The 11,540-nt window shown below is 38.3% G+C and overlaps 1 long non-coding RNA gene across 1 annotated transcript; it reads left to right on the top strand.

Moving 5' to 3' along the window:
• Window positions 1–3,276: 3,276 nt before the first annotated feature.
• LOC148199321 (uncharacterized) lies at window positions 3,277–10,966 on the top strand. Its single transcript, XR_015786044.1, has 2 exons — window positions 3,277–5,174; window positions 10,724–10,966. It is a non-coding gene; the product is annotated as an uncharacterized LOC148199321 (long non-coding RNA).
• The last annotated feature ends 574 nt before the right edge of the window (window positions 10,967–11,540 follow it).

Below are 11,540 nucleotides of genomic sequence, written 5' to 3'. Positions count from 1 at the left end.
GAGAGACCAATCCTTTCTTGATGAAGTCACTGTTTTTTCCAGGATCCTTTTTATCTCCCTGTTAGACACCTCAGCTTGTCCATTGGTTTGTGGATGATAAGGTGCAGCTACCTTATGTTTTACTCCATAGTGTTTGAGTACTTTCTCTAGCTGATAATTGCAAAAATGAGATCCTCCATCACTGATCAACACTCTTGGAGTGCCAAAACGTGAGAATATCTGCCTCTTCAGGAATTTAATTACCGTGCTAGCATCATTTTTAGGACAAGCTAATGCTTCCACCCATTTACTCACATAATCCACTGCTACCAGAATATATTCATTGTTGAAAGATGGAGGGAAGGGTCCAACAAAGTCAATACCCCAACAATCAAAAACCTCAACCTCTAAAATACCTTGTAAAGGCATCTCATGACGTTTAGTGATTGTCCCTGCTCTTTGACATTTATCACAATTTCTAGCATGATTATGGGCATCTTTAAATAAAGTTGGCCAATAAAACCCTGATTGAAGGACTTTTGTTGCTGTTCTTTCTCCATTAAAATGTCCTCCATAAGGTGAATCATGACAATGCCAGAGAATTCCTTCTGCTTCTTCATTTGTAACACATCTCCTCAGAAGATTATCTGCTCCAATTTTGAACAAATAAGGATCATCCCAAACAAACTGCTTGGCGTCATGTAGAAATTTCTTTCTTTGTTGCCAAGTTAAGTCTTCCGGCATGACCCTTGCAGCTTTGAAATTAGCCATATCAGCAAACCAGGGCCTCTGCTGAATATACATGAGTGATTCATCTGAAAAAGATTCCCAGATTTCAGACTCCTTGCTAGTGACCTCATTGTTGACTAACCGTGACAAATGATCAGCAATTAAGTTCTCACTTCCTTTCTTATCACGGATTTCTACATCAAATTCTTGCAATAGTAGTACCCATCTAATCAAACGTGGCTTAGAATCTGGTTTTGTCAACAAATATTTGATAGCTGCATGATCTGTATAGACAGTCACCTTAGACCCAATAAGATAAGGTCTAAATTTCTCTAGAGCATACACAATGGCAAGAAATTCTTTCTCTGTGGTAGCATAATTCAATTGAGCATCGTTCAGAACCTTGCTAGCATAATAAATTGGATGAAACTTTTGTTCTTTTCGCTGGCCAAGGACAACTCCTATTGCATAATCACTTGCATCACACATTAATTCAAAATTTTGATTCCAATCTGGCGCTACAATTACTGGAGCTGACACTAACTTCTTCTTCAATGTGTCGAAAGCTTTCAGACAGTCTTCATTCATCACAAAAGGAGCATCCTTCATCAAAAGATTACTCAATGGTTTAGCAATTTTTGAGAAATCTTTGATGAATCTTCTATAAAACCCAGCATGACCAAGAAAACTTCTAATCCCCTTTACATTTGTTGGTGGAGGTAGTTTCTCAATGACTTCTACTTTAGCTTTGTCTACCTCAATTCCTTTAGCAGAGATTTTATGCCTCAATACAATTCCTTCAGTTACCATGAAATGACATTTCTCCCAATTAAGAACAAGATTTGTCTGAACACATCTTTTGAGGACAGTGTTCAAATTAGCCAAACATCTTTGGAAAGAATTTCCAAAAACTGAGAAATCATCCATGAATACTTCAATGCATTTTTCTAAGAGATCTGCAAAAATTGCCTGCATACACCTCTGAAACGTAGTTGGAGCATTACATAATCCAAAAGGCATCTTTCTATATGCAAAGATACCAAAAGGACAAGTAAAAGCCGTCTTCTCCTGGTCTTTTGGATCTACCACAATTTGATTGTATCCAGAATATCCATCTAGAAAACAATAGAAAGCCTGCCCTGATAACCTTTCTAACATCTGATCCATGAAAGGAAGAGGAAAATGATATTTCCTAGTAGCTTTATTCAGCTTCCTATAATCAATGCACATACGCCAGCCAGTAACTGTCCGAGTAGGAATAAGTTCATTCTTATCATTATAAATTACTGTCATTCCACCTTTCTTTGGAACCACCTGTACTGGACTCACCCATTCACTGTCAGAGATTGGATAGATGATACCCGCTTCTAGCAGTTTCAACACTTCTTTTCTGACCACCTCCTTCATAACAGGATTTAACCTTCTCTGTGGTTGAGCACTTGGTTTATAATCTTCTTCCATAAAAATCTTGTGCATGCAATAAGTTGGGCTAATACCTTTGAGATCTGATATTGACCACTGATGAGTCAATATTTTCTCAATTTCACTTAGCTTATTGTACCGAATTTAATCAGGGAATTGTGCTTAAATGTCCGGTATTTTTCCGTTTTTGCTAATTGTGCTTAATTTGACCAAAAATTCTTATTTTAATTAATTTGAATTATTTGAGCTAATTATTTTCATTATTAATTGTAGGAAAATTGTTGGATAATATTTGGGACATTTTGGAGGTCAAAAGAAAATGTGACATCAATTTTGTTTAAACTAAAAAGTGAGAGGTGTGGATTTACTTTTTGGAGGGTTGCCACATAATTAAGCTCTCCATTAAAGAAGTGTCTAGGACATTATGGTCATTTTAATCTTTGAAAGGGGTGCTTTATTATTGGAAAAAGGGTGCACATCCAGCTTTCAATTGGAGAAGCACGCACACATTGTGGTGCATCCAGCAGCTTGGAAGTGGCATGATGGGCTGATTCATCCAGCGTCGGGAAGAATTGGCAACGTGCAGCAAAGCAAGGCTGGCAGCAGCGGGCCCATCCAGAAAATTGAAGTCCAGAAATGGTCTAACAGGGGTGTGTCCAGCATTTTCCAGCAAGCTTTGAAGAGGGTGGTGTCCAGTGAAGAGAAATAGTGTGACGGGTTGCACATCCAGGAGGTGCCACGGTCCAGCTGCCAGCTCCATGCTGCACACACTCCACGACCTATGATGAAGTGACACGTCCAGAGCCCTTCACATGGAAGAAATTGCTGAATTAGCAATTGGTTTGGTAGCACACATCAGCTCACGTCGGCCCATCAACATAGAAGATGAGGCAGAACAGGCCCATTCCTTACTGGATCCGCATGAGGACTGACAACACTATCAGAAGAGCAGCTGCAGTTTGGTGTCACGCGGAGAGAGGGATGAGAAGTGGCAACAAGAATACACGGCCCAGCAGCCACTTCATGCTTCCAGAAGCAGGCCACGTCCCAGCACGAGAAATGAGGCAGCAGCAAGGGCACAGGTGTTCTTAAAAAGAAAAGTGTAGCTGCCACCTGGTGGATGGTTTTTAGGGTTTGAAAAAAATATGTAGGTCCAGGAGGTGAGGGGAGAGCAGGGAGCAGCCGCCACAACGGTTGGAGCTCTCAGTCACGGCCTGGCTGGAGAGAAAAGCACACGGCTTGTTCGACAAAGTTTCTTTTTTTTTTCTTTCTTTCTCAAGCATGAACCGAGAAATATTACTCATTGATAAGCATTTCTTTCTTTTTAATTATTAATCCCGTGATGAATAGCATCCATAGGTTTTATTGTCTTTTTTTTTATTAGCTCAAGCCTGCTGATGAACCAATATTTTCCTCACTTCACTTAGTTTAATGTGCTAGAATTAGTCGGGGAATTATGCTTAAACGTCCGGTATTTTCCTATTTTTCCTAATTGTGCTAAATTTGATCGGAAATTCTTATTTTAACTAATTTGAATCATCTGAGCTAATTATTTTACAAGGAAAATTTGGAGATACAATTTGGGACATTTGAAGGTTAAATGAGAAATGGAAATTGAGCCAAATGCATCTTAGCCATTTTTATTTTCGCTGGCTGCCGCGTGAATGTTGTGTCAACTTGTGTGACCTCGTTTGAGTTCAATTCTTATCCGTTTTCCATGCAGTTTTTTTTCATAGTTTCGTCTGGATGTCTATTTTAACATATAGTTTTTACTTTGTTCAAATTCATTCTGTGCTGTTCCCAGTATTTATTTTACTCTCATATGTCAGTCCAGTGATTACTGCTGTTTGTGTCAACTTGTGTGTCTTCGTTTGAGTTCAATTCTTATCCGTTTTCCATGCAATTTTTTTTCATAGTTTCGTCTGGATGTCTATTTTAACATATAGTTTTTACTTTGTTCAAATTCATTCTGTGCTGTTCCCAGTATTTATTTTACTCTCATATGTCAGTCCAGTGATTACTGTTTGAGTGATTTCTAATCTGTTTGCATTGTTTGCTTGCTGTTTAGTAATTGTGGTGGCTAGAATTGATAATTGGACAGTGCTAAAACCTCCCAACACTCTTAAACAAGGCATACAACAACTTGGCTTTATTGAATAGCAAAGAAAAAAAAGAAAGCAGCCACATGCACATCCAGCACCATAGAGAAGCCACGGCTGGAATAAAAACAAGTGGAGAAGGTGGATTTGTTTTAGTGAAGTAAGGAAAGGAGGTGTATTGATTGACAAAGGGAAGGCCACGTAGAAAGCTACCCATTTTTCTTTGGATTAGACACCTAAAAGAAGGAGACACGGTTTACATGGTAGAAGAAATTCCAAATTCATTTTCTGCATGAGTTACGGGAATGATAGATCAACTTTGGAATATTTTATTATATGTTCAATTGGAAGGGGTTTGCAGGAGAAGTAAATGCCAATTGCTTTTTGGGAAAAAGACAAGAAGTGGTAAAAATTTGGTGCATGGTGATTAGAAAGAAAGGCACCGAGAGAGATTAGGAGGTGCAGCCCATGTGCAAAAGGCAATTAACAATCACATTCCAGCAAAAGCAAAAGGTACACGGTCCAGCAGCTTTTGAGCCTTTCCACCGGTCCAGCAAGCTAGGAGGTGCACACAGAAATCCATCCACGCTCCAGCATCACCTGGCCCACACTTGGCAGCAGCTTCCACCCAGCAGCTTGGGGTGTGCACGGGCTGGTCCAGAAGGGTGCATCCAGCAGCTCCAGCAATTTGAATTGGGTTTGGCTTCCAGCACATTCAACCACATGAAGAAGGCATCCAGCAGGGCAATCGTTCTTCATTAAAAAAAAGAGCAGCCGCCACCCTTAAAAGGCATCATCTTTCACTTAGAAAAAAGGGGGGACTGGAAAAATGGAGGGTTACGGTTGAGCTGGAAGAGTAGAGAGGGCAGTGAGTGTTTCATTTCTTTTCATTTGTGCTGAATAGTCACGGCTGTAGAAAGAAGAATCACAGTACAGAAAATGGAGGTTTACGGTTGATGCACTCATCTTCTTTGCTGTAATGTTTAATTTTCAATTTAGCTTTCTTGCTCTTTGTTGTAATAATTTCATGCACAATTTAATTTCTAAGCAAAGTTTGGTTTCAAATTCTGTTTCTAAATTTCCAGATTTTACTGTCTCTTTTTACTGCTGCAATTTAATTTCTGTTGTAATTTAATTTCAGTTGTTGTTTTCTGCAATTTAATTTCTGCTCTTCTTTATTTTTGCATGTTGATCATTTACTATAATTTTATTTTCTGTATTTTAGTGCAGTGATTTTGATTCTGTTTTTACTGTTTTCTAAATTTACTGTTTTCTGTATTTACTGTTTTCTGTATTTTCGTTTTCTGTATTTTGCTTTTACTGTTTTACTGATTTTGAAATTCTGTATTCACTGTTCTTACTGTTATTGTTTACTGCTGTAATTTCATATTTTTGTTTTTGATGTTTTACTGTTTTCTGCATTTACTATTTTCTGTATTTTATGTTTTTCTGTATTTTCGTTTTTTTTACTGTACCAATTTCATTTTACTGTTTTAAATTTCGTTTTACTGTTTTGAATTTTATTTCAACGCTTTTAAATTTTACCGCAACCAAAAAATCACAAACCCCCCACTACGTGTTTGATCTGAGACTGAACCCAAATTGGTCCTTGAGAGACGACCTAGGAGTCACTTCCTAGTCTATACTGCATTCTTTTATGCACAACTTTTGTTGGGAGGTGCGACCCTCTCATCAAAATGGCGCCGTTGCCGGGGACCAATGGTTCGGTCTTAGGTCTTTTGTTGTGTTAGTGTGTGTTGTGTTTTGTCTTGTCTTGTGATGTGATGTTTTGTTTTGTGTGTACGTGTCGCATGTTCAATTGTGTTGTGTTTTGTTTGTTTCGTAATTTTTAGCATTCCCTTTCTACCTTTCCCCTTCTCTTTCCATGTCTACCTATTTTGATTTTGTGAATACTGCTTATTCTGCTAGTGCCTCTGATTATGATTCTCCTTCTGCATGTTACTTTGATTGTGATTCATATTCTACTGATTTGTATGTTGAGAGTAATATGGCTCATCCTCCGACTTCTGAGAGTTCTCTTTGGGAACCGGTTCCACCTACTGAGGATGATGTTCATTGCGTTCTCAAGACTGGACTGATACATTTGCTGCCTAAGTTTCATGGTTTTGCAGGTGAATGCCCACACAGACATTTGGAGGAATTCCACAGCATTTGCTCTTCAATGAAGCCTCCACATGTACCGGTTGATCACATGTTCTTAAGGGCATTCCCACATTCATTACAAGAAGCAGCAAGGGATTGGCTGTATTGTCTTCCTCCAGGATCTATCACTTCTTGGGAAGATCTTAGGCATATGTTCTTGGATGAATTCTTCCCCGCTCAGTATGGGTACAACAACGATCCTGGATGGAATGACCCTAGTTTGGGATGGTATGATGCTCCACAGCAATATCAGGAAGCACCATCTCAGAATGCTTGTATGCCTCCGCCAGTCCAGCAACAACAACAGCTGCAACTTTATGAGTCTGCCCAGATAGCTCCTCAACCTTCTACCTCTGAGCTTACATTGCAGGAGTTGTTGGAGCAGATGACCATGCAGAACCTTCAGTTTCAGCAAGAGAACAGAGAACACCATCAATGTTTGAGCAATCAGATAGGGCAGATGACCACTCAACTCAATCAGGAACAGTCTCAAGATTTAGAGGAATCACCATTTCAGACTGTTCTAATTCCTGATGATGATAGTGGCATCAACATAGAAGATGGGGAGAAGAGTCATGAGCTTATTGTTACGCCACCTACTTTCCCATCGCCCTATGGCCCCACTCTTGCACCTGAGGAGACTGCTGAAGATCTTGAGGACCAGGCAGGTATAAGCAGTAATTTTGAATCAGGTAGACAATTTTCATCTTCCACCACTTTTCCAATCTTTAGGGAAGTGGAGGAAAACATACCTAATTTTGACTATGCTGTCGATGATTATGCTGTTGATAGGTATGTTGGTGATTGTATTGTTGATGAGTCTGTTTTTAATTCTTCCTCTCTGCATGATGAGAATCAATTTTTGATATCAAATTCGTATGTTTATTCTCCATGCACTGAACATGAATCTGAATCTGTGGTTGATATTGTTTCTGAATTTGAAATTGATTCATGTTCTGAGAGTTTATCTGTTGTTCAGCCTGTTACACTGGGATTGGGTGTTATACCCCTGCATGTCATTTCTTTGGAACCACATTGCACTAACCCTATTGCAGGAGGTACAAATGAATTTGATCAACAAATACCCACAGTGGACAACAAAGGTGCTGACATTGACAAAAGCTTCAAGATCAATAGGCACCTGCTGAACCCACTCATCAACAATCACTTCTTCTTAGATCCAGCTGTGGAAGACATTTCCCTGCTTGATCAAATATGGAGGATGAAGAAATTTTTCCTCAAAACTTCCTGGCTGGATCCTGTGGTGGAAGACATCTCCCTGATAGTCCAAAATTGGCAACTGCCACCATGACCAGGGGAGTTTTCTTTCTCTCTTCTCCCCCTTTCCGTACTTTTATTGCACTTGTCCATGATTTGTTCACTGTTCTGAATTCTGATCTTATTGTTTGTGACACATTGAGGACACTGTGTAGTTTAAGTGTGGTCTATTGGGGGAGATTTTTATTTTTCTTTGTTAGTTTTTGTTTTTCGTGTTAAATTTTTTTCTTTTCTAGGTAGTTTTGTTTTATCTTGTATACAATTTTGCATGATTCTCTTCATTTCTGGACTGTGTTAAAGTTGTAGACTCGTCTTTCACTTCACTTGATTGATACTTATTGGTTGGAAATCCCTTGCTTTTCTTTGCTGGGGAAGATGATTATGATGTTTGAGAGGTTGAATTGATTGTGACAATTATCCTGTGTGAGATTTGAGCCACTTTATGTTCTTTCTTGTGTGTGATATGTCTCTTGATTGCTTGCGCATATGCCTTGGCTTGACTCTTGTTGATAACTCTTGATTGATATGCATGTTTGGAAGTGATAAAGGCAATTTTGTTCTTGAGCCTCTCTAGCCAAATAAGCTTACCTTGTTTTGATCCTTTGATAACCCCTTTTGAGCCTATACTTTCCCCCATTTCTTTGTTTTGAAGCTCATACACTAGCCCTAAGTGAAAAAACCATGATTACCTTAACCTTAGGGAATTTTGGAGCTTTGGAAGTGTTTTGGGAACAAGTGTGGTCTCCTTAGGGATTCTGATGAGTTGGCTAGTTGGTTCCTCTTCTTGTTCTGTTTTGTTTTTGTAAATCTTGTCTTTTACAGTTTTGTTTTGAAAAGAGAAAAAAGAAAAGAGACAGGATGAAAAAAAAAGTGAGAAAGATGAAAAAGAAAAATGAAGAAAAAAAAAATTGTGAATAATTGTGAATAATGGAGTCAAGAAGAGGATGAAATTAGAGGTTGTGGGTGTGTTTGAATGTGTTTACACTTGTTCCCCATTGCTCCTCTGTTCCTTATGGTTTGTAGCTTCTTATCCAGATATATCCTGCCTTGTCCTTGGCGCCATTACAACCATGAAAAGACCTTTTGATTTGAACATGCATATGTTTCTGAGTGTTGATATTAGAGGCTTGCCAAGTCTGTTGTTGTTTGCTTTCTTGAGTGCATTGAGTGACATTGATTTACCCCAAACACTTGAGAGAAACACTGATAGTGCATCTGTGAGGTTTTGTTACTTTTGATTCACCTCTTGAGCTGATTAATCATTTTGCCATGTCTTGAATTGCTTGGATGATTTCATGAGTATCTGCTTTCTTTGATTCATTCTGTGTTGGAATTGTCTACTTCTTTTCTCTGTCCAGATTTCTTGAGGACGGTGTAAATTCTGTTTGTTTCCTTGTGAGTCTTTATTTTCTGTGTGTCGACGTTGTGTCACCTTCTTAAAAGCCCTTTGAACTATTCCCTGATTTGCGTCTTGATTTTGCCCAGGAGTGCAAAAGACTAAGTGTGGTCTATTTTGATGAACCAATATTTTCCTCACTTCACTTAGTTTAATGTGCTAGAATTAGTCGGGGAATTATGCTTAAACGTCCGGTATTTTCCTATTTTTCCTAATTGTGCTAAATTTGATCGGAAATTCTTATTTTAACTAATTTGAATCATCTGAGCTAATTATTTTACAAGGAAAATTTGGAGATACAATTTGGGACATTTGAAGGTTAAATGAGAAATGGAAATTGAGCCAAATGCATCTTAGCCATTTTTATTTTCGCTGGCTGCCGCGTGAATGTTGTGTCAACTTGTGTGACCTCGTTTGAGTTCAATTCTTATCCGTTTTCCATGCAGTTTTTTTTCATAGTTTCGTCTGGATGTCTATTTTAACATATAGTTTTTACTTTGTTCAAATTCATTCTGTGCTGTTCCCAGTATTTATTTTACTCTCATATGTCAGTCCAGTGATTACTGCTGTTTGTGTCAACTTGTGTGTCTTCGTTTGAGTTCAATTCTTATCCGTTTTCCATGCAATTTTTTTTCATAGTTTCGTCTGGATGTCTATTTTAACATATAGTTTTTACTTTGTTCAAATTCATTCTGTGCTGTTCCCAGTATTTATTTTACTCTCATATGTCAGTCCAGTGATTACTGTTTGAGTGATTTCTAATCTGTTTGCATTGTTTGCTTGCTGTTTAGTAATTGTGGTGGCTAGAATTGATAATTGGACAGTGCTAAAACCTCCCAACACTCTTAAACAAGGCATACAACAACTTGGCTTTATTGAATAGCAAAGAAAAAAAAGAAAGCAGCCACATGCACATCCAGCACCATAGAGAAGCCACGGCTGGAATAAAAACAAGTGGAGAAGGTGGATTTGTTTTAGTGAAGTAAGGAAAGGAGGTGTATTGATTGACAAAGGGAAGGCCACGTAGAAAGCTACCCATTTTTCTTTGGATTAGACACCTAAAAGAAGGAGACACGGTTTACATGGTAGAAGAAATTCCAAATTCATTTTCTGCATGAGTTACGGGAATGATAGATCAACTTTGGAATATTTTATTATATGTTCAATTGGAAGGGGTTTGCAGGAGAAGTAAATGCCAATTGCTTTTTGGGAAAAAGACAAGAAGTGGTAAAAATTTGGTGCATGGTGATTAGAAAGAAAGGCACCGAGAGAGATTAGGAGGTGCAGCCCATGTGCAAAAGGCAATTAACAATCACATTCCAGCAAAAGCAAAAGGTACACGGTCCAGCAGCTTTTGAGCCTTTCCACCGGTCCAGCAAGCTAGGAGGTGCACACAGAAATCCATCCACGCTCCAGCATCACCTGGCCCACACTTGGCAGCAGCTTCCACCCAGCAGCTTGGGGTGTGCACGGGCTGGTCCAGAAGGGTGCATCCAGCAGCTCCAGCAATTTGAATTGGGTTTGGCTTCCAGCACATTCAACCACATGAAGAAGGCATCCAGCAGGGCAATCGTTCTTCATTAAAAAAAAGAGCAGCCGCCACCCTTAAAAGGCATCATCTTTCACTTAGAAAAAAGGGGGGACTGGAAAAATGGAGGGTTACGGTTGAGCTGGAAGAGTAGAGAGGGCAGTGAGTGTTTCATTTCTTTTCATTTGTGCTGAATAGTCACGGCTGTAGAAAGAAGAATCACAGTACAGAAAATGGAGGTTTACGGTTGATGCACTCATCTTCTTTGCTGTAATGTTTAATTTTCAATTTAGCTTTCTTGCTCTTTGTTGTAATAATTTCATGCACAATTTAATTTCTAAGCAAAGTTTGGTTTCAAATTCTGTTTCTAAATTTCCAGATTTTACTGTCTCTTTTTACTGCTGCAATTTAATTTCTGTTGTAATTTAATTTCAGTTGTTGTTTTCTGCAATTTAATTTCTGCTCTTCTTTATTTTTGCATGTTGATCATTTACTATAATTTTATTTTCTGTATTTTAGTGCAGTGATTTTGATTCTGTTTTTACTGTTTTCTAAATTTACTGTTTTCTGTATTTACTGTTTTCTGTATTTTCGTTTTCTGTATTTTGCTTTTACTGTTTTACTGATTTTGAAATTCTGTATTCACTGTTCTTACTGTTATTGTTTACTGCTGTAATTTCATATTTTTGTTTTTGATGTTTTACTGTTTTCTGCATTTACTATTTTCTGTATTTTATGTTTTTCTGTATTTTCGTTTTTTTTTACTGTACCAATTTCATTTTACTGTTTTAAATTTCGTTTTACTGTTTTGAATTTTATTTCAACGCTTTTAAATTTTACCGCAACCAAAAAATCACAAACCCCCCACTACGTGTTTGATCTGAGACTGAACCCAAATTGGTCCTTGAGAGACGACCTAGGAGTCACTTCCTAGTCTATACTGCAT

This window comes from Vigna umbellata, chromosome 4 (assembly GCF_029865625.1).
Source record: "Vigna umbellata cultivar VRB3 chromosome 4, Vumbellata_1.0, whole genome shotgun sequence".
Lineage (NCBI taxonomy): Eukaryota > Viridiplantae > Streptophyta > Magnoliopsida > Fabales > Fabaceae > Vigna > Vigna umbellata.
Note: the sequence above shows the minus strand (reverse complement) of the source record. Positions and strands in the feature narration are given on the sequence as shown.